The sequence below is a fragment of the Lathamus discolor genome, chromosome 5 (assembly GCF_037157495.1).
Source record: "Lathamus discolor isolate bLatDis1 chromosome 5, bLatDis1.hap1, whole genome shotgun sequence".
Lineage (NCBI taxonomy): Eukaryota > Metazoa > Chordata > Aves > Psittaciformes > Psittacidae > Lathamus > Lathamus discolor.
In genome coordinates, this window is record NC_088888.1 from 64,330,976 (window position 1) to 64,355,291 (window position 24,316).

General features: G+C 41.2%; 3 long non-coding RNA genes across 3 annotated transcripts in view; 1 reads left to right on the forward strand and 2 right to left on the reverse strand.

Annotated features, from left to right (window-relative positions):
- Positions 1–24,316, forward strand: part of LOC136014357 (uncharacterized) — a 50,274-nt gene that overhangs the window by 7,702 nt on the left and 18,256 nt on the right. The window lies entirely within an intron of this gene.
- On the reverse strand, positions 823–23,829 carry LOC136014355 (uncharacterized). Its single transcript, XR_010612652.1, has 4 exons — positions 23,669–23,829; positions 8,686–8,842; positions 3,745–3,862; positions 823–3,207 (listed from the first exon to the last, which is right to left on the reverse strand). It is a non-coding gene; the product is annotated as an uncharacterized LOC136014355 (long non-coding RNA).
- On the reverse strand, positions 18,741–22,528 carry LOC136014356 (uncharacterized). Its single transcript, XR_010612653.1, has 3 exons — positions 22,448–22,528; positions 19,771–19,917; positions 18,741–19,588 (listed from the first exon to the last, which is right to left on the reverse strand). It is a non-coding gene; the product is annotated as an uncharacterized LOC136014356 (long non-coding RNA).

Genomic DNA, 24,316 nt, shown 5'->3' on the forward strand with positions numbered 1-24,316 from the left:
ATTCTTTGATAGAGGAAAATATAAAATTGAATGCAGATTCCATAGCAAAACAAAAAGATTAACTCATAAGTTTGTCTGTAGCAGCTACCAAGCTCCCTGATTTAGTAAAATATGAATCACAACATAATAGTGATATAATGTTCAGATAAAAGGACAGCTATACTTCAACATAGTGTGTTGTGATCCCTCAATGAAGCATACAATGCCTCTCACCACTTTTAGTTAAAGGAAAACGGGCACTTTTAGTGAAAGGAAAATGTCTGTACTTACAGGGCATATTTCATAATGTCGAAGCAGATACGATGGGCAAAATTCATCTTTTCTACATTTTTTCCTTTCTTTGTGAACAAAACATAAATGCCTCATTATACAGATGGTGCCAGACCCATCCCTAGCTGCCTGTAATTCCAACCGTAGTAGATGCCTCACTGCAGCATCAAACTGTAGAAAGATCACTTCTCTGTGAATGGCTAGGAGCTGCACTACTTCCCTGGGATCCGCCAAATTCTGGAGGCTCTCAACCATTTTCTGTATGTCTTGAAGTTCAGTCCCTGGAGTCCCAAGAACGGTAAGTTTATCAGGTAAGGTGCCAGAAAATGCACGTAAAAAGCTCTGTTTTGTAAACTCGTTTTCCCTCCAGGAGCTTTGTACTTCAGGATTCTTTTTCATCCCTCCCCTGGGAGGCAGAAGAGGAATGTGTTTACATCCCCTTCAATACTACAAATCCAGGCTTTAAGAAAAGAGGTTGTGGCGGGTGGAGAATTATGAGGATGTAGCAAGGTCAGGGAGGAAGAGGCATAGCAATTAAAAATTACAAGCAACTCAAAATGATTCTTTTATTAATCTTTCCCACTAAAACATCAATTATTATAACATGCCAACAAGCATGATGGTGTGTCTTACTGATTATCATATCAACATTTGATTCATCAGATAGGAGCAGAATCAGGGCTCAGCTGGCATTTTACTTACTCCAATGTCCTAAACTAGTTACAACCTAATAAAGAATGATAAGGACAACTTTCCCAACTGTTTTTGATAAAATACTATCGGGGATCAATTCTACAAGCTAATGAATATTTTTCTGCTGAGATTGTAAAGTTTTCTTATCCCCTTCAAGCCTAGCAAAAAACTCCTCAGAGCAGTGGGTCTCTACAAGTCATTAGCCTTACAAGAGCCCCTGCTCTTACCTCGTGTTTGTAGGAGTTGTGTTCACAGGGCTTGACTGCCTTCCAAGACACAGCCCCTGCAGAAGTGATTTAACTTGGAACCACCTGTTAGAGAAACCCAGTGTTCTCTCTGTCAGCCTGCAGGAGCTGCCATCATTTAAGAAGTTAGAAAGTCTGATTTGGGTTAGATGGAAATTTTTCCTCAGCATCAGCAACGAAAATGATCTCTTGGTCAAGATCAATGAAGTTAAATTGTCTGTACAAGATGCGTTATAAATATAGCAGAGTACTGAGGATTCCATCTTGGTCCATATCTTCTGTTTTGAAAGTATGGCAGCTAAGAAAGTATTAGATATGTCTGAAATTGAAATACATTGCACATAATATTCCTCCTGCATCTGGTTATATGTTTTCTCACTGATCTCTGAGCTCAGTCTTCCTGATTGTTTCAAAGCTCATTAAACATGCTAATTTACATGAGCTTTCTCAGCCATATACAAATGGAGTTACTAATACGCATTTGGTGATGCAATGTGCACACACCACAGACCAGGCTGTGCTTTCTGTTGGCGAAGATAAACCCACTTCAAAATCAAACATCCGCAAGCACAATATTAAAATAAAAGCTGTAACAAGTGTTTATGATTCACTGAGTCCTCTCTTCTCTTCCAGAATGAAATTTCAAGAGATAAATTCAGAACTGATAATAAAAACCTTACATAAAAAGAAAAGCACATAAAACCTGGAGACATTAAAAGACAAAAGCTAGTCTTTTATATATTTTTCCCAGTTCTTGAAGAATTTAGCATTATTACCCAGTTGCCATAATCAATTTTTCATTTTTTAAAAGCTACCAGGACAGAAGGGAAGCCATATGGGTAAACTTTTTTCTCCCGAGTTGCATCTGAGCAGCACCAAATGTACAGATATATAAACGTGGTCATTTCTAGGTGCCATGAAAACAGTCCAGCCATGCAGCACACACCCGCACAGAGTGGGAGGTATGAACAATATGCCATGTTTTGAAACTCCAGCTCACTCTACTGTGGGAATAATCCAGGGGCTCAAAAGTCAAACGCTAAGAGCACTTTAGCACTTAGGACGGATTATCTCTTGTGGCTTTAGTTGCTCAATTATCAGGCATCAAGTTTAACTGGGCTCCTGCAATCTTGGGCATCTCTAAAGAGGGTTTCATTCCACTCACTTTGAATACATTTTAGTCTGGGGCAACCAGTTCCTCTGAAGGCCTCTTTGTAACAGTGCCCAGCACAGAGACAGCAGAGGTACCTAGATGGTGGTTAGCTGCCAGCAGTTACACACCTCACTAAAGGAAAGGTTGGTAAATCCTATTCCTGCAGCACAGCTTAACTTGAACAACAGGTCAAAGCTACTGGGGAAACCAGTACTATTTCTGCACAAATCCATGTTCATGCGGGACAACACATACCTCAGGTGTTTCACCCTTTGGAAGGAGGATCAAGATTTACCAGAGGAGGAACCCAAGCCTGCCTTTTTTAATCTTCTGGTAAAGATAAAATCAACATGGGCTGACCAGATGGCTTAACAGACACTTGCTAGAGGCGGAAGAGCAATTTTTGGACCATATTTTCTGTTCCCTGCTGGAGCAGACCTCCCAAGCCCTGTAGGTACATTGCTTTTCTGTGAGATTGTGACAGATATATGATGCGGTGGGCATGCTCCCAAAACACACAGTCTTCCATCAGTAAAATGGAGCATAAAAAGAGTAAAAAAAAAATGATAGAATTCTGTCATTATTCTTCAGTTGATGTCAATCTTATCTTCATACTCCTCTTGTTGCTTTTTCACCATCAGCACCTCATCGTTTTCCACTTAGAACCATTTACTTTAAGCACACAGTATTTGTTACTTAGCAGTCCTGTTGGTCCTCCCTCAGTCTGGGATCAGAGGCTCTTCAGTTTGGGGAATTTCCTAATTGAGCAGAAGCCAGGAGATACGAAACCACATTGTGAAATGCACCAATGATTTCTAGGCTTAGGTGGAGAGCTCTGAGAGCAGTCTGCAGACAAGACAAACACACAAATAAAACCATTCAGATGATTGTCCCTAAGCAAACACATCAAAGTAGCACTGGGCACCAACTGCTCCTGGGCACCAAACGAGACCTTCCTGGGATAGTGTTGGGGCTCCCAGAGCAAGGCCAAGCTCTGGATTTTGTCCAGGCTTAGTATATCACTCCCAGCTGTCACTGTCCCATCTGGTGTCACAGCTTCTGGTTTAGAAACTGCTTCCCCAGTGTCTCTTACAACCACTTTTTCCAGTGTTTATAACTATTCAAATAGATAGACATGGCCAGCCAGCCTTCCCCTCGCAGTCCTTCCCTCCTGCACTGCACCATCTCCAGCTCCTGCAGTGCCAGGGGCAGCCTGGGTACCTTCTCCCTCATGTCCCTCTTCTCCTTATTTCAGCAGAAATAAGTCAGAGAGCCTGCCACTTCTTTCCCCATCTCCAGTGACAAGCTAAATTGTAGTGCATGTGAAAAGATGTGTGCAGTTTACTCCCTAAAACATCTCTTTTAGGATTAGCAAATACTGACCTTCTCTGGAAATGTTTTGAACATGATCAATGCTTCAGTAGGGTGAGGGCTGAACCACAAGTTGAGGAAGGTGTATCCATCTGGAGATAGTGAAGACAATGATCGAGGATGGAAGGATCTGAGTTATTGAGAGAAGTGAGAGGTGTTTAGCATTTTGAGGCTTCTTGCTGCCTGTCGCTTCCCAGAAAGATATTTTTTTAAGTCTGATAAAACAGTTATTTGAACATAAGATTTGCCTCGAAGATTTGGAGCAAATGTCTTTTAGATGTAACATGATTTAGCTTTGATGTGAGAACACAAAGTAAAGGTCTGACCTCAAAAACTTGCTGAATTTGAGAGAAATTGGAAAGAAACTTTCTTTAAGCATCTGATTCAGAAATCAAGGATGTGAGCCGCTGTGCTGAGGACATTCAGGATCTCTTACCCTGCGAACATGCTTTTGCTGTCTAGAACAGGAGACAGGCAGGGCAAAGAAGCAGACAGGCATTAAGTCTGTCTCATTATTTTAAACTATGATATGCAATTACTAGTAGACAGCCCACATTTTTTTTGCCAGAAGATATGAAAATTCAACATTTATTACATTAATAATGTATTTCCCTGGTTTTATATACAATGTGCCATTTCTTGTCTTCACATACATGAAGTATAATAAGCAGCTAGTAAATTCTGAAATAAGAGATATAAATTCAGCTTGGAGATTAAGTTCAGCTCTTTCTGAAGTAACTTTTGCAGGGTTTTTACTTTTTTTTTTCCTTTTGTCTGAAAAAAAAGCAATCCTGAATGCAGAAAACAGACCTTTGGTTTGGGTGGGATGGAGTAATGAAAGGTTAAATACTCTGTGTTGTAAGCACGGAAATTATATTGGGGCAGGGTTTGTTTAACCAGCTGTGCCCTACTAACTTTTGCCCAAGAATGATAAGCACAAATTGCACCTAAGGAAACCACACAAGTGACGCTTTTCAGGGTGAGATTAGTATTCACACTCTCCATTTCCTCCACTTTACATCACAGCCCATAAACGATACCACCAGGGAGAGAGCAAAAACCATGACCAGGGTTTCTTCTGAAGGCAGAAGCACAAGCACTGTCCAGATGTGCTTCATCTTTACAGACTTTGGCAGACACAGACTGTGGGCAGCCTGCCATAAATGCTGTACTTCCCCACCTCACCACAGGATGTTAAGGGTGGCTTCTTGGTAGTCGTGTTTGCAAAGGAGTCCCAGCCCTACATCACCATGCTATGATGTGGCACCTAACTTCTTCAGAGACAAAATAAGGGCGGTTCACCACATCCAGGTAAGGCCAGGTGCTGCCCAGCCCAGCAACATGTAAACAATCTGCAGTGCCATTTCCCAAGAAACAGCTAAAACACAGTTTGACACCAAATAAAACAGATTTTCTACATTATTTAGAAAAAAAGTCTAAAACCTCCCAAAACACCCCATGGATGCCACGTCACACTCACAGAGTGACTAGTAGTTTTAAAATACATACAACTAAAAGCTACAACCTGGTTTCATTTGTGAAATCTGGGAACAAAGAAGAAGACTGGGGGAAGGGAAGCACAGGATGGCACCACTGCACAAAACCCACAGCGCTACATTTTCTCTCTCTTCCTGCTCCTAACGTTTAAGTCAGCAGCTACCGTGGGAGCCTTTTACGATCTTCTGTAAGATAGCATTTCTGCTGTAGCCACTGCTTCTGCTTTTCCCTAAGGGATACTGCCAAGGCTTAGGTAAGCCAGCAAAGGTAGATGTATCCACAGCCTTCCCTTCATTCCATGGCAGCTGGACTGTATATAACGTAAAGATATCAAAATCAGGAAGGATAGGGGGTTCACTTGACCAAATGTGGATGTTGACAATATGAGCACCTCCATTGAGTCCATAGAGAGAGAAAGAGACACTTCCAGGACACAACTAATCCAATCCAAAAGCCAGAATCTGAAATAAGTCATCCCTTTGAAGCACCTGTTATTAGGGGAGCTTAGTCTGATACAGGTGTCTAAAGTTAGGTGGGCTATTCTCAAACATTTCCCATTGATGTTCATGAATTTTAGGCTTATGGAAATACATATATATGTATTTGCAGAAAACTTTTCATTATAACTATTCTTATTTCCTATGCTGCTTTCCCAGAGTCTCTTCTTTGCTTGCTTGCTTTCTTCTTTATTCCATCTTTTTTTTTCTCTTTCTCCTCCTCTTCATTCTCCACCTATCTTTTTTCCTCCCTCCACTTCCTCCACTGTAACTAGCCACCTTCACCCCCAAGTCATCCACTGTTTCTTCCACGCAGCTGCAGGTCCTTCTCAGAGGGAGGGAGGGACAGGGAAGGCAGGACCTGCTCACCCTCCAAGCGCCTGGCAGCCACAAATGCAAACAACAAGATTAGCTCAGAAGATAAAAAGGCAATTAAATTAATGTCCTGCTATAACCCTCTAAATGCAGGCAAGATGGAAGCTAGATTTGTGCTTTCATCATAACTAATTGACAGTTGCTGTCTGCACGGTGCTTCTTAGCTTCAGTTAAACAACAACAGAAAATGAAACACTGACTGGTAATAACTGATAAGGTGGTGACAAAAAAGTTCAGAGGAGCTGAAAGGGCAGGAGCCATTTTTAATTAAGGCCTTTTCTCCAGCTCCCTGCAGCTCACTTTCTGGCACCAACACCAGTTTCGGTATGGGCCCGTGCAGGGGAGTGCATGCAGGTGTGAAGGGCACACTGCAGTGGTCCCCATGCTTGTTGCTCTCTGAACACCTGCACATCTGCCTCCCTCCCCCAGGTAAGGGTTTGCTCTTCACTTCCTTTGTACGTCAAACAGAAAAGCAGCATGCTATAGCAAGCGATATGAAAGTGAGCGTGGCTGGGCTGCAGGCTGCTGGAGAGACACAGACAATGTGCAGGCAACCCCCTGGGAGCCACCAGGAGCAGGAAGGCTTTTCTCCATGAGGAGAGAAAGGCAGGGGGAGCTCAGCATTGATCTCAGACTAAAGCCAAAACACAGCCCTGTACCAGCTACTAGGAAGGAAAAAAACGTAACTGTTACAGCTGAAACCAGGACAGTGTCAAAGCACAGGAAGAGAAAGAGCAAGCTCAGAAAATTCAGGGTTTATTTTAACTCAAAAAAGAAAAGGGCCCACATATGTATACATGATTATTTTCTAGGATATTTCATTGTTTAAGATGTTTCATTTTAAAGCGCAAAAGGACAATGTGTAACTGCTTATAAGTTGATATGCTTATATTTTTTTGAAAAAGTATAATATACATTACATATAGTATAACCCAATAAAGTATTATAAGGTACTGAAATATTTTCTTGCTGTTGAAAAGTTACAGGTCCAAAAGGCACAAGCCAGAATCTGATGAGGGCACACAACACTAGGACTCACAAACCTGCATGTTGAACATCCCAACAGTCAATGCTCTGCAAGACTTTCTCTGTTACACGATGGCTACTCCTGAAACGCACCATAGCTTTATTCTTTGCTCAGCATCCCCCTGACACAAGAGTAGCAGGCAGTGTGTGGCATGAACTGCAGAAATGTAGGTTCTGCAGCTGAGCTCAGCTCTTCTGTGCAAATAAATCACATTTGATTCAGTCCTTACTAATAAACTAGGATGGAAACTAAAACAGTTGCTATGACAAGTCTCACTCTTGGTCCTGATGCCCAAACAGGTTCAGGGCAGAAGATGGACACTGCGTAATCATGAACCCCCAGACTGAGACTGGTGTGGGGGGTAGCTTGAGCTTGAAATGTAACTCTATTAAAGTATTTTGCTGTAGGATTACTACTACCTCTTCTGTTACTGTGTCCAGAGAAGGCCCCTTCTAAAACTAAGAGTGAATCTGTTACATATGGCCCGTGTACAACTTTTTATAATAATATGCAAAATACTATAAAGCTTAAAAGCTTCTCAGGGCATCTGAGATAGGAGTACAAAAATACAGTAGCTGAGACAACACCTGATAAAATTAGGCAGATAAAGGAAGAAAAATGGCCTGTACCATGGGACTGTGATGGCGTTTCTTCCCAGCAACTACTACTAGCCAGGTAAGAGCTACCTCAAAACCAGTGTAGCTCCACAAGCCTGAAGCTGGCATGAGATTAAAGAACATGGAAGGGGCAACAATCACCTTCTCAGGTATCTTGTTGAACCATGTTTTATTTGTTGGGTTTGTAACAATGCTCCCAACCTTTGTTACCAGAACTAAAGCTTTTGCCTGACCTTATCAAATGTTCTTCCTGTGTTTGCTGCTGAGCCTCTCTATTGCTGGGGGACAAGATGATCAAGAGCAAAACCAGTGTGCCGGGGACTACTTTCACATCTGAAACCATCTGCCTGCTGGTGCTAACATGGGCAACCCAGAGACTTACAGTCAGCAGAAGGGGTTGCCTTGTGAGCCACAAGTTTTGAGGAAGGAGATCCTTGTGACATGGCCAAAACAATGCCTCTTTTGAAAGGAGCAGGTGATATAGGATCATCTGGTACTCTGTGGTGTGCTCTTCCTCTTCTTTCCTAGCTTCTGATGACGTCACATTCCTGCAACTTATTAACAGGTTTCATTTACATCTTAAACTAAATACAGTGTAAAAGGTAAAGCAACCCTCACTGCCTAGGCTTAATCATTAAAGCAGAGGATTTACATCCTGAAAATGAGACTATCCATTTGTTTTCCCTTTACACGTAGTGCTGGGATTAGAAGCAAGCAAATTTCTGAAGTTTTCCTTCTCCATATGCTGGCTTTTGCAGGAGACTGACTGTGCACATTCTTCATCCATCAAAAATTTCCTGAAGACTGGCAGAACACACTGCTTAGGGCACTTTTGGACTATCATTCCTTTTACAAACATGGAACAAACATCCAGCTTTACTTACATGCGCTGACTGAGGACTCTGGACCCTAGGAACATGCTTTCAAACATGTTACAAACCTGGGATCAGCCGCAAGGTTTTCCATGCTCCTCTTCTTTACCTTGAGATTGTTCAATTACGAAGGACTTGTCTCTGATGACAGGGAAATCATCTAAGAGGCTTCTTAGGCTATTATAGTACCCAATGAGCCGACCTCTCGGGGCATGCTGATTCAGCCTAAAAAGGTATAATGAAAATATGTAGCATTGTGTGAAGTGTTATCAGTCCGTATAAGCTCTACCTTTGTTGAACCTTCTCTCTTTCTATATGGACATCTTTGGCATCTTCCTACAGCAAAATTTACAAGCTATGATTCCTCCGTAGATGTAGTGAGATGAAAGTTATGAAAGTGGCATTTAAGAACTAAGGTAAATTTTAGATCTAATGCTTTTCATCACACAGATACCTTTACAATGCTTTAGAAATATCTGCAAATTAATTCAGCAGCTGCTTTGTGGTAGCTGTTGATACTTACAACACTTACAATTTTACAATACTTACAATAACTTGAATGTTAATACTTACAATAAAGAGGCAGAAGCAGGAAGGAGCTAAGTGAGACAACAAGTTAATTACAGAACTGGGAATCAGTGTGACTCTGAGTCAGATTTCATTGTCACTGCAATGTGCTGAAACTCTACCCCAGTCCCTGGCTGCAAGGTGCCTCCAGACCCATTGTTCTGGCCTTACCTGCACACTTGATAAACTGTACCTGGGTTAAAGGTAGTCTGCATCTGCAGAATGACACAAATCTACGTCATCTGCAAAACACAGCTTACTGAAACTGCTTCCCTACTTGCAGCTTGCTGCTTGTCCTGCTCTTTCCAAGCACTGCTTGGGTGCACCTCTGCATACCTGGGCATATGAGGACAAGGCAGATGTGGATGCTGGCCACATGCCAGGTTCTTGCTCAGTCTTTTGACAGAGTGGATGTGCAACATACAGCTCTTAGGTGGCTTCATAACAGGATATGCACTTTGGTAGAAAGGTAACACATAAACTAATCTAGGGTGGTATATAAAGGATGGTCTGTTTCTCAGTAAAAGTAAACTAGAAATAGCCCATTTCCTTTTTTTCTTTTTTTCCTTCTTTATTGTCATATGTGCTCAACCTCATGATATTGTGTGCAAGACAGAGGTCCCAGAAACATAAACTTAAGTGAAATAAAATCCATAAAACACTGAACATTGACATATGAACACAGGATTAAAAAAAACTAAAATCAAGTCCACTTTGGTTTAATGTTCTGTTTTCTCCCAAGCTGCCTTACAAACTAGACTGAATTCAGAGGACAGTACATCCCACTCATTCATTCTCTGATCTACTGCACATTATTTCCACTACAATTTATCACTGCTGTCAATTATGTTTATCTGGTATTTCTGCTGAAATACCAAAAAAGCATTGGTGCTCTGTGCCCCTACTTAGAACCCCATCATCAATCCTTTCTTCTCATAATAAAGGCAAGGCAAGCAGCATATTTCCTACTCACCAGCAACATGGGTTGTACTGCCTGTACTGTTGTCCCACTGAAAATGTTCTTTTCCTCAGCTTGCAAAATGGCTTACAGGTATATTCATCATATTTTGAATAGAAAGCCCCTGAGTTCATATTATCCATATGAAAAAGATGCCCTCAGAGCAAGAGTTATCTCTAAACCATGACGTATTTGTATGGAAATGTCTATACTAGATCTATATTAAGCATATATCAGACATACAGTAAATGTCTATATCAGATATACTTACTTACAGCAATATTCAACAATAATGTCTCTCTTGAGTTTTAGAACTTCATCCTATAATGAGACAATATTTTTTTCCTTAGCATCACGTGGGACTTACACGTACTGAGAATCTAACAAAGCCAAAACACTTGTAATTTTTTTCTATTGATATAATTTTAAAAAACCCCTCCAGATGACGTGCAGTACTACAAATATCTGAACTATGAAATTCCAAAACTTTAAGGAGGTTAAACATCCAGAAGTATTTCAGCCAGTATGCCAGACTCAGTGGACAGTTAAGGCAGTCTTGTAAATAAATTCAGAATTATTTTATTCAAGTCTTTCATATAATTTTGTTCACGAATTCTGTAATATTTCTCAAAAGAGTTTGCAGCTAGCAGTTATTTCCTCATACACTCACACAGCATACTGAGCTGGCAAGAAGCTTATGAGTACATTGAACTAAATAATTTACGCAATTTCAAAAACCAGAATAGCCATTAAGGGGTTGAGTAGAATGAGTTTGATTTTACTGACTGGTAAACTCCTAAAGGCCATGCCTAACCCGTAATGTATTCAGCGCAAGTTACACGGTCACAAGCAGTTTAATACAGGATATACTTTCTCACCTTTAGACACTGAATAAAAAGGAATTTGTAAAAGGCAAAATCTATACCCATGATGGTATACTTAGAAATATTTTTTTTTAACTATCACATCTTCTTCCAAAGTAAAATAATAAAACTGCTAGAAATACTTATTCAAAGAGCCTTCCTTACATAGTGTCTGTCTCTAGCTAGGACCACTATTGGACGCTTTCTATGTAAAAGCCCAGAACAGTTCTGTACCTATCAGCATAGTTATAGCCAGAATTTACCTCATTACGTAGGAGCGAAATAGTTTAGGAGCAATGCCCACTAGCATCGACAACTTTAGTTAGCCATGTGTCCGCAGACCACTGCTATTTTCCATGCACCTCTCAATCACAAGCATTGCAGCCACACCCATGGGAGACCACAGGGAGACAGCACAGTGAAAGAAGGTTCACTTGAGTCTCCACAGGCACAGGAACCAAAGTGACCCTTACCCAGCAAAGGGGGCTTGGCCAGTCTGTAAGAAATACCTTTTAACGGTACAGAATAAGCCTGGTGAACGCCAGGAGAAAATAAAGGGGCTGGTGGGGTTGTTTGCAGCAGCTGATCCTGTTTTGCTCCCAGAGACTGAATTTCTTCCACTTGCTGAATTGCTCCAACTTGTCAGACTTACATTTCCTTCCTAAAATATCATGAATATCAATTCTGTGCTTGCTCTCATAAAGACTGGCTGCTCTTCCTACTAAATCAATGCAGATTTGCGGTTCTATATGATTTCATTTGCTCTAGCTTTATGCTATAATAATTCACTGAGATCATTGAAAGTCACAGGAAAAAAACATTTCTCACTGAGCACAGGCATAATGAAACTGTAGCAGCAGCAGTCTCAGAGGCAGCACTGATTTGTAAATCAGACAATATTCTCGACACTCAATCAGCTGCAAATAAAACATGAATATTCACAGAGATTCACATTTTAAAATATGTGCAAATAATTGTATATTTAGATCGCTTGTCTGCAAAATCAGTTTGCCTCCCCACGAAAACAAAAAACTACACTCATTCCTCTACACGGCCTGTTTAAGTCCCAGTGGATCCTGGCATGAAGTAACCTCACAAATCTCTGCATATTTATATAAAAATAATCCTAAATTTCAAATAGGAATGAGTGGTACTTTTCCAAGTCCTTGAAGTCATATTTAAAAAGTGGCACAAGCACTCTGAAGTCCAGGGGAGATAAAAAAGCACATAATTCCCCTGCAAATCAAGGAGAGCTATTGTCTTTTGTATAATGGGAAGGAAAAAGACCAGATTGGGAAAAAAACCCCAACCAAACAACCAAACAAAAAAACCAGCCCAGGTTTTAAGAGCCGAGTTCCTTCCCCTAACTAAGTACCAGCTTGGCTTGGGTTAGTGTCAACTTGCAGACAGATCTAGCAAAGAACACTTTTGCTCTGTTGTAGTAGAAAAAGGACTTATTGGCCAGAGACAATTTTTCCTGCTTGGCTGAGCACAGGGAGCATACAACATGTATTAAAAAAACAGTGGTCAGCTAAGGCCTTAGAAGTAAAAAGGCAAATAAGAGCAGTGCCTTCACTCCTGAGAAATATTTCAGCCTATAAGCAAAGTCTGTATAGAAACGTTGGGCACCGAGGTTACAAATACATGGGAGTTTGCCATTTTGAAGGTCCTAGATCAGTATCAAACAGGCTGGTCTGCCTCAGGGCTTACTGCACAGTGAGACTGGGTTGCAGAGCACACAGCCCCCTTGGCATCACACAACCAGCTCTCCTTCACATGGGCTGAAGGGAGACACCACAGACTTAGGCCTGTGTTGAGTGGGCAACTGGTGGGTCCCTCAGTGCAGATGCAGCCTGTGACATCCTGCAACCAACTCCCTTTCCTATGTAAGGAGGTTATACAAGATTTTTTCCAGTTTTACATATTAATATGGAATAACAGATGCATGACCTCAGTGATAACAGCCTCTGTTGGTTATATTAATTGTCCTCTGTGTGTGAGTTTGATTAGTTAGCTAATACCCACTGACTGTAAATCAGCAAAAACTGATCCATGTTGATGCAGCAGCCATTAAATGATTTGCAGAGGAGACATAAAAATGAAAAAATACAGTCCCTGCCATTCTGTGAAAAAGAAGCCATTCAGCATTTAGACAGTAAAGGAGCTCCGAATATTGAGATCAGTCCTTTTCAAATGAGTGATGAAGAGCCATTTCCAGAGTAAGACTACTCATGGTTATCAGCAGAGACACACAACACCAGCACTTTGTATGGCAGCACAGAGGATTGATTTGGGAAAGAAACTGAGGTTGCTCAGTTCCACTGAGGATTTCAGTGTTCCAGAACCTGATTAGAAATGAAGCTGGAGAATCTCAGAGAAGAGATTCTTCTCAGAGAAGAGAAGAGATTTTGTCCCAGAGGCAAACTAGCCTCTGGGACAAAATAGACCATGACCAGCCCTGGGAGGCTGCACTGCTGGGCATCCAGGTGCCAATGCCTGGGTGCCCACCAAGTGGCTTCACAGGCAGAAACAGTCTGGGACATGGCCTGGGTGCTGCCAAAAGTTGCACAAGATAGTGGTGAGAAAGGTTCCGCTCAGCAGCAAGCAGGTGGCTCTGACAGCACAATACTAACCTTTTTTTTGCTGGGCTGTCAGGATATCAATTTGTTTGGGCCAATGGATCTCAGCTACATGGTGCAGAATCACTGTCCTGTTCATGTTAGGATGGGTTGCAAACCATGCAGCAGTGAAACAAGTTTGTTCTTGTGCAGTTGACCGTCTCTAGGGTGATTATCTGCCCTAAGACTTTGTCCTGCATTCAGCAGTAGCAGTCATTTTTCTCCTTCTTAGTAACTGGTGCAGTGCTGTGGTTTTGACTTCCAGCCTGGGAACAGCGCTGATAACACCAATGTTTTTAATTGTTGCTAAGTCATGTTTACTCTGATCAAGGACTTCCTGAGCCTCATGCTCTGCCAGGGAGGAGGCAAAGCCAGGAGGAAGCAGAGACAGGACACCTGACCCAAGCTAGCCAAAGAGGTATTCCATACCACAGCACGTCGTGCCCAGGATGTAGAACTGGGGGCAGTTACCCAGAAGGGCTAGATCACTGCTGGGGTTGGGCTAGGTATTGGTCGGTGGGTGGTGAGCGGTTGTATTCTCTTCCCTTGTTATTTCCTTCATCATTATTATTACTGGTGGTAGCAGCAGTGGTTTGTGTTATACCTTAGTTACTGGGCTGTTCTTAACCCGTGGGAGTTACATCCCTTCGATTCTCCTCCACATCCCTCCGGGAGAGGGGGGAGGAAAAGGGGGGGGGGGGGGGTGAGAGCAGGCGGCATGTTTTTGTCTGGATTGCCAACAGGGCTTAAACCACAACAGACTTCCTTTGTATACCCCTCAGGTATAAGGAAAGAAAATGTATAGAGCACTGCTCTGGGAGCAGCAATCCATGCTTAGAACCTTGCAAGTCACAGCTGCATGAGATATCTTTCTCTCTTCACACTGCAGCCCTGAGTGACCCAAAATGAGACAACAGGGAGCCATGATAACATCTATTCATTTTTAAACTCAGAAAGTGGTGTCACACAGGAAATGCTTTAGCCCCATTCCCTTGACTGTTCAACCCATCTCTAACAACTTTTGAACCCTCTGACTAATTTTAAATACATTTGACATAAGAAAAGAGATCTCAAGGGTATAAAGCTCCTTCCCGTTTTGCAAAATCAGCAAATCTCCTGTGAGGAGAACACTCAGCTCCAGGAAGAGACAAGGAGGGTTTGATCCCTAGCTGTTTAGCTTGGCTCACTCAGCTCCCAGGAGGCAGCAGCCAGCTGGGCTCCCAGCATGACAGCCAGGCAGTCAGTGTGCATAGCTACAAACCTGCTGCAAACACAGTGCTTCTTGCCCTGCTAGACAGCAAAACATAGGCACTTCCCATACCCAGGAATGAGCTGAGGATACTGCCTGGTGGCAAGGAACTGAGCACGGGGAGCACTGGGGATGCAAGAGGGGGCTGAGGGAGGATGAATAGGGTGTCCTAACAAACATGGAAAGAGATGTCAGTATAAGCACAGAGAAGGCAAGACAATCCCTAAAGCATCACTATTCACTTATGAATTCAAAATCACATGTGAGTTCACTTAGCTCATCAGTGTAATGCAGCTGCCTCTGAAGAGACACAACAGCTGCGTAAGAAAATGCAGTCTAGAACCCCACAGTAATTTTGCAGGTATGAAGCAAGGACAACTCCTGAGCACCATATATTAAACACAGGATGAAAAAAGAAAAAGGTAAAAAAAAAAAAGAAAAGGCAGAATAGATGGGGAACAGTAATTGCTTGGTGACCATGGCAGGTAGCTTTTGAACCAGCATTATGTCATCAGGCTGACATGAATGTTTCCCACTGCAAATAATGTTGACCATACTTCTGTTTTCAGAAGACAGGACAAATGAAAGCAGCAGGAGCTGATGGTTTCACCATCCCAGAAGAATACATATTTCAAGGCCAGGTTGTGATTGCTAGCCTTACTGCATACCACAGGCTGTAAGATTTCATCCATGCCTTTTGAATCCAATTAATCTTCAACCTCTTTCAGTCCTCTCTTGGGGTATGTTTTTAGCTATGCTTCATCACTTACCCAACTAACAGACTTTAAATAAATCACTGATGTGACACCATTTATTTTTATGTCATATGCTAATACACAATCGCTGCAGTTCCTGCAGTCATCAGTGATGGTGTTCCAAGTGCTTAGAACTGTCATCCAATTGATTATAAGCAGAATTAATAGATGCCCTCTTTGGGCTTAGTCTGACAAAACCCACTATTACTAGTGCAATGTGAGGAAGAAGATGGTGCTAACCTTTATGTTCAGGGTATGGGGTGGCTGGACCAAGTGACAAAAGGAGGCTTGCTGAACAGCTGCCAAAACAGCATTCTTCTAAATGACCTGACAGGCCAGAATCACAGAATCACAGAATCCCAAGGGTTGGAAGGGACCTCAAAAGATCATCTAGTCCAACCCCCCTGCAAGAGCAGGGTAACCTACAGTACATCACACAGGAACTTGTCCAGGCGGGCCTTGAATATCTCCAGTGTAGGAGACTCCACAACCCCCCTGGGCAACCTGTTCCAGTGCTCTGTCACTCTTACAGTAAAGAAGTTCTTCCTGATGTTAACGTGGAACTTCCTATGTTCCAGTTTACACCCATTGCCCCTTGTCCTATCACTGGATATCACTGAAAAAAGCCTAGCTCCATCATCCTGACACCTACCCTTTACATATTTGTAAACATTGATGAGGTCACCCCTCAGTCTCCTCTTCTCCAAGCTAAAGAGACCCAGCTCCCTCAGCCTCTCCTCATAAGGGAGATGTTCCACTCCCTTAATCATCTTTGTGGCTCTGCGCTGGACTCCTTCAAGCAATTCCCTGTCCTTCTTGAACAGAGGGGCCCAGAACTGGACGCAATATTCCAGATGCGGCCTCACCAAGGCTGAGTAGAGGGGGAGGAGAACCTCTCTTGACCTACTAACCACTCCCTTTCTAATGCACCCTAAGATGCCATTTGCCTTCTTGGCCACAAGAGCACATTGCTGGCTCATGGTCATCCTCCTATCCACTAGGACCCCCAGGTCCCTTTCCCCTTCGCTTCTTTCCAGCAGGTCAACCCCCAACCTGTACTGGTACATGGGGTTGTTCTTCCCCAGATGCAAGACTCTACACTTGCCCTTGTTAAATTTCATCAAGTTTCTCCCCGCCCAACTCTCCAGCCTGTCCAGGTCTCGCTGAATGGCAGCACAGTCCTCTGGTGTGTCAGCCACTCCTCCCAGTTTTGTGTCATCAGCAAACTTGCTGAGGGTGCACTCAGTTCCCTCATCCAGGTCATTGATGAAAATATTAAACAGCACCGGTCCCAGCACCGACCCCTGAGGAACTCCACTAGTCACAGACCTCCAGCTAGATTCTGCGCCATTGACCACAACTCTCTGCCTTCTTCCTTTCAACCAGTTCTCGATCCACCTCACTACTTGATCGTCAAGCCCACACTTCTTTAGCTTATCTATGAGGATGCTGTGGGAGACAGTATCAAATGCCTTACTGAAATCAAGAAAAACTACATCTACCGCTCTACCATCATCCCTCCACCTAGTCACTTCCTCATAGAAGGCTATAAGGTTGGTCATACATGACTTCCCCCTCATAAAACCATGTTGGCTGTTCTTAATGACCTCCTCATCCTTGATATGCCTAGTGATGGAGTCAAGAATAAGTTGTTCCATCATCTTTCCAGGGATGGAGGTAAGGCTGACCGGTCTATAATTACCCGGGTCCTCCTTCTTGCCCTTCTTATAGATTGGTGTGACCTTTGCCATCATTTTCCTTATTCCAGATGGACACAAGAGCTAAGGAGAGGGAAAACAATGTGTTAAGCACTTCCTCTGACATTTAAAAGCCAGGTTACTTTACAGGCATTGCTCTCTGTCTTGTAGACTTCAGCAACTCAATTTAATGAAAGGAGGGGTAAGGGAGCATCCTATTTGTATATGTTGTTATCATTGAAACATGAGTAAATGCAGAGATTGAGGAATGATTTAATTCATTTGTATTTGCTGCAATGTACTCTCAGCTCTACTCAGTAGAGCAGGATGGTGCCAGGCACTGCAGCCAAGTGCAAGCAGGCCAGGAAAGCAGGAGATACCAAGTAAAACACATTTGGTTTTCCTTGGCGCATTTTTAATTACACACCACTTTGCTGCAGAGTACAGGTCATGACTGCCTTGATGGCAAGAAGGAGACTTTGTGGAGAGCTTTTAAGAAGAAATCTCCACGGCCTGGCAGCCTGTGGTACTGTTTTTATACACTCGTACGAAGAAAGAGAGATGAAGTATGCAAAATAACTTTGAAGACTAAGGTTGTTTTCTTTCATTACAGAACTCTCTACACCACATCCCAGTAAGGATTCTTAGATTAGGCCACATTAACAATCAAATTTTCTGTGCAATTTTATAAAACAATGGATTAAATCATAACCATGGCAGGGGGTTGGAACTAGATGATCTTTAAGGTCCCTTCCAACCCAAACCATTCTATATTTCTGTGATTGTATATTATGACTCTGAGAAAGACAAATAGTAGAGAAGTTTATACTCTCGTAAACACAAGACTGAGATCCTTGCATACTCCAGCAAATAAATAATAACATAATACACTTTATTTTCTTGTTCTGCAAATTAAATCATTCACCTGCTTAGTACCATCTCTTGTACAGAAACTAAACTTTCCACTATGTCTGTCGATTTCTTGAATGTTTAATGGTAAGCCAGACAGAATATATCTGAAATAAAAGCAAAATTATCTATAAACATGGAGTATGACACAAAAAGAAGACAAACTGAGGATGAAAAGAAAATATTGATATTTAAAAATACTATTAGTTTTTTTTTTTTCTACTTTACATTTAGAACACATAATGGAATTGGTCAGCCCATAATAATAGACTATTCGTTTCTTTTCTACTTCATGTTTAGAACACATAATGGAATTGGTCAGCCCATAATAATAGACTAATTAGGGACCAATAATTAGTCCCTAGTAGTTCTAATAAACTAATAAGTCCCTAATTTAGAGATATTAGCACACTGCTTTAGTTTTCAGAAGTAGCTTTGTGAGAAAAATATATACTCTTGTGATGATTTGTGGTAGACTTTATGACTTATTAGCTCCTCCTAGATAAGTTTTGTCTAAACCAGTGAAAAATCTGCTTGTTCATTTTAATCATGCCGTGTTTTAAGTATTGGTTCCTAATGGTTTGGGAGGGTGGTGTACTGTTTTCTGGGCCCCGATATCCATCACTGATGCAATTCAATTAGCAGCTGAAGTTTCATTCCAGGTTGCTTTCAATTCCTGAACTTATTTGGACCAGTCCAATTTTCACAGCAGGGTATGCAAGTGAACAGGTTGCACAGGACTGCAGGTGGTACACGTACAGGTTGAAATGAAGCCCTGCTGCCTGTGTTAGCCATCAGGAATGACTGACAGGATGCCCTCCCTAAATCTAGCAAGAGAATTCACAGGTTGTTTCCTTCCTTCTGTCTAAACCTTGATCTAAAATACACAAAAAACACACACACAAACTGATGTATTTATGTATGTGTATACACACATATTTACCAACTTGTTCAGGATTAAATCACAGCAACTGTAAAATCTACTTGTTCCAGTCACTTTCCCCAGAGGAAAAGGGAAGACAACAAATAGCCTTTTCCTTGTGCAGTGTTTGGGTGCAATAGTCACTGAGTTGAAACAAAGATCAAAGATGCCACTTTATGAAGTGCAGTATGATTCTAGGAGAATAAGCTTTCTTCATGCTCGGAATTAGGAACATTTTTACAACAGTTTCTGAGGTCTTGTTTTGCTACCTATGGTGTTTGGGGCAATCACTTTCAGGACAGCCCCATCAGGCATCCCTCACTTCAAAAGAAAAAGCGCTTTAGCTCTGAATTTCCAGCATTCCACACAAATCTGTTGTCTTCTCACTTTCACTGCTCATCAGCTTTCTATTAGCATTATTCAGTCCCAGACACTATACAAAAAGGAAACAAATCATTTTCAATTTTTTTTTTACATTTTCTGCCTGAATAATTTTATGTATTTTACACACTGAAATTTTTGTGGCCTACATGTGAGCCCAAGCAGACCAAAAGCTTGATCCCATCCAATCTAAAGAGATTATGCCCAGTGAACTTCCCAAAAAGTTCAATCTACCTGTTAACACAGCTGTCATCTTCCAGGAGAGATGTAATAAATATTGGTGGGAAGTGCTCTGCTTTCTCCCTGTGAGATGCAGATTCAAAGAGCACAGGCCTCACATATAAATGGAAGGTACATTTCATTGCAAAAGCCTTATACAACCTAGAAGCAAAAACATACGGACGCGTTTGAAAAAAATAACTTTTTTCCTGCTGTAAGCAATACACATCTAGAAACTTACATCCATCCACTTAATTTCAATGAGACATCTGCATTCAACTTAAAACGTTTCTTGGCATCTGAAGTGGTATGATGGATATGAAGCAAACAAGTGTTGTACCCAGACAGTTGATGGTTGCTTAGCGTCACCCATCCAATTGACAAAGACAGCATTTACAAAGGATAGTAAGTTGCTAGTCTACAATGTCATAAGGGACAAACAAGGAAATATGTTAACTGTTCCTATTTAGAAAGGACTGCATTTGGCAGACAGATGAATACTATTTTAGCTTAGAAATTGGGAAGAAGACTGAATCATAGAATCATGGAACGGTTAGGGTTTGAAAGGACCTTTAAGATCTTCTACTTCCAACCCCCCTGCCATGGGCAGGGAAGCCCACTGAATTGAATGCCAATAAGGAAGCTTCAATAGATAAGCAGAGCTCACACACATTACTGCTATCAAAACAGTTGAATTCATAACTTAAGAAACATATATTCTAGAAGCCCTCAGTATGACACAACCCCAATTCACCTTCTCTTATGTAATAAATTCTGGGGCAGCATATTAGCAGACAGTAAACACATGGTAGATGCAACCACTAGCTCAGGAGATCTCTAATGCACAGAGTGTTAGAAGTTGGGAACTGTCTTGCTCTTTGCATTCCTTTCCTACAGATCCACCACTGCACTCCTTCATATGCAGGACCACAGAATCACTGATCTGGCCTGTGATGGCTCTTCTCATATAGTGTAAGAAGATGTTAAAAAGAAAGACTTTGATTTTTTTGATACTGTGAAGGAGTAAGATACTCCCTTGCTTCCTCCTAACATCAAAGACAGGTGTTTTATCTGTTAAGAAATCAGGTCACAGAGAAGCTGTGTTGTGAGGATGTGATAAAGACACAAATAGGACCTAGAAGACATAGCTCCTAGTCCTTTAAAATCAGGTAGCATTCCCTTCCTGTGAAGTAAGGGAAAGAAAAGGGAAGGAGGCAAAGTAATATATTAAAGACACTGTGGCATCAACCAATAATCATATGGTGCACAGCCAAGATCAACTCTAAGTTCTTAAAACAGAAGTCTGTGTAACTACTGTAAATGTTGCTCTCTCAGTTGACCAGTATAGATATATGAACAGTCTGTACAGAACAGACATCAGCCCACGAATCAGCCTATTATTACTCTGTAAAGGGGAAAAATAAGGAAAAAGAAAAGATATTAAAAAGGTGACTGTGTCAAACAAAACCAGAAAGCAGCAAAATTCAGTCTAAACCTGCACTGTCTAGCTCTACTATTCCACCAAGTGATGCCCCTTTTCATAAACAGAAAATAGAAGACAAATACTGAGGAACTGAGGACGGAGGAACAGCGAGAGAAGCAACAAGGACTGTAAGGAGCAGTATGTACAACATAAATGTGAACTTTTAGATGTAAATGACCTCCCACTCCAGGAATGGAGAGACAGTCAAGTAACGGGAGTAATTCTGGCAGGTCACCCCCCAGAAGTCTGATAGAAGCTATGGTATGAGGTAGAGGAATCCACAAATGTAGGTGCACTCACTCCTTTTAACTTTTGCACAGCAGGAATAAAAAAAGATTACTAACATTCTGATTTTTCAGTTTGAATCTGAGTCTCTAACAGTTCATATTGTAATGAACTGTGAACTTTTTCACATCAAAAGATGTAAAAATAGCACCTCCAAATGTCACATCAAATAAATAGGTTTATATTGGTATTTAGACTGACAACCATCTTCTATTAAATCAAGATAATGTTTTGCTTAATAGCCTTACATATGCCTTACATATGCATCATGATGTCTTACTATTTTCGTAACTTCCCACTGAATTCCCATCCTGGAAAATGACAATTTACTGCTGTTTTTCAGGGATTTCTAAGTATGTCACCTCAGATGAGTATGTCATCTTAGCCCCATTCCCAAATGCAGCCATGTGATGATCTGGTCTGCACATCTGTCTCCTCTGGATAACTTTTAAATCTGTTGGTGAATATTAATGGAATCTGATGCAGACAGGGCTTCCAAGATATTAACTTCCTACAGGTTTTGTGAAAAATAAAAAGTAATGGGATATTGATTTTTCAGCTAAGTGAAATGTTGCAGGGTCTCCTGATGCCTCACTGACTACCAGAAAATACATGTGTGTGTATTTATGTATGTGTAGGAGTGAAAGAACACAGAGATAACTCAACCAGCAGAAAAAGTTTAACTAGAATCTGTATTATTAGAAAGCTGAGTATCCAAAGAAGAAACACAAATTGCCAGGAAAGGAAAACTTCTTTCTTCATGGAATTGCTTGGGTCGAAGTAAATTAACCTGTTTGTTAGTTTGCCCAGGAAAGTTCAAGATATCAAATTATAGTTCAGGAAGTTCTTATTTAAAAGAAAAAGAATTGTGACAGAAAATTAGGTTTCCCACCAAACTAAGTTAAAATGTTGTGGCTCACATACCTTAAAAATATCTATTTCAGCTGCTGAAAATGAATGCTGCTGACCTTTTGACATTGGTTCTAAATTTTCAAGAAGAAAACTAGAGAAAAGGTTAAGACAAAGAAAAACCATGACTGGAATGTCATCTATCCCATACACGCAACTTTGCTACTGAAAGCAATCATATCCACTGAATTCTTTTCATAAATGCATCAAGCCTCATTTTAAAACTGCTAGTTTTCTACCCTTTGCTCTTTGCTTCCAGAACTTTGTTGTCTGATTCTTAGAAACCCCCAATTAATTTTCAGCTTAAATTTATTCACAGTGATTAGATCCATTTCTTCTGCTGCCAGAATTGGCCTTTAGCTTAAATAGCGCCTCTCCATTCCCAGTGCTTATCTTCCTGGTGTATTTATAGAGAATAATCTTATCTTCTCTCAGCCTTCATTTTGCTAGGATAAAAAAGCCAGGATATTTCATTTGCTTTTGTAAAATGCATTCTGTATTTCCCCTCAGCATGCTATTAGATCAACTTTGCTCCCATTCCCATCTGAATTTATCTTGCCTGAACACAAGTCTCCAAATTATACATACCAATCAAGGTAAGGCATCACCAGATTCATGTACACAGCACCAATTCTCCCTCTCTCAAACAAAAACTCATTGCCCATTACACACCAAGGTATAAGGGCTTTTCCCCTCAACACAGTTGTAACATGTTTGCAGTTTTCAATCCCATGGCCAGCTATACACCCAATTCTTTCTCCTCCTCTGTTGCTTCCAACTAATAAGCTCAAAGTTCACAGGAGAACTTCCTATTATTATGTAGAACCTCAAGCTTTGTGTTATTGATGCTTATCTCCTTTCTACTATGCCAGTCCTTAGAACCATGAGTTCTTCCTGTAAGATATTCCATTTATTTTCCGTATCAGTTTTATCTGCCAGCACTACAATGTCCTGAATTTAATAACACACTCTTGTGTTTTCTATTGAGAACATTAATGAAAATGTCAAGTAATATGGAGCAGAACAATAGGAACTTCACCAGTAACCTGCCTCCAAGCCTATAGTTCAACGCCACTCCATTCTCCCCATTACCTCAGTCCTTATCTTCCTTGTCTTCCTGAACAAACTGTTATCTTCTTCAGCTGATAACTCCATAAACACATGACAACGACTTCCCTTGTGTAGATTATCATTGTAAAAATCAGCATAGCCAGAACAATTTTTATGCTTTCCTACCTCTGGTGGTGAACAAAGCTTGTAATTCTTGTATGCCTTTTCTTACAGTACACTACTCTTCATAAGAAGGCAATTAAAACAATTGTCCACTAAAACTCTGCAGAAGGAGGCATCTTTGTATTCATTCGGCAGTGAATTCCTGCTGCTCCTCCTCCTTTTGACAAAATTTTATCATTTTCACTGGCCAAGGGCCTCTCATGTTAGTTTTGAGGAGCAGCGTGGCCTCAACTTTTGAAACTAATGAACACCTGCAAATCCCAGGTGGGCTCCACCTCCACATAACAAGCAAGTGTACCTCCTGCAACACAAATGCAGGCTCCTCTTTTTGTGTTTTTTGGGGTTTTTTTTTTTTTGTTTGTTTGTTGGTTTGTCTGTTTTTTTTTTCCCCAAATATAGTAGGTGGTCCAAACCAGTGGAGAAGGGTAGTTATATAAAAGAAAAAATCACTTCAGAAAATGCACAAAAGCACAAACAAATCATTATGTCTGTAAACCTTTTATTACTAAAACCCAGAGAAGGAAGGGGCACTCAACGTGTCAGTCACCTTGCACAGAACCTGAGCGGTGCAGCTGCAGAACATTAGGCAGCCAAAGAGAAGCCAATAATAAAGAACTTACAAAAGGCTAGTTCTCAGTGGAAAGGTGATTT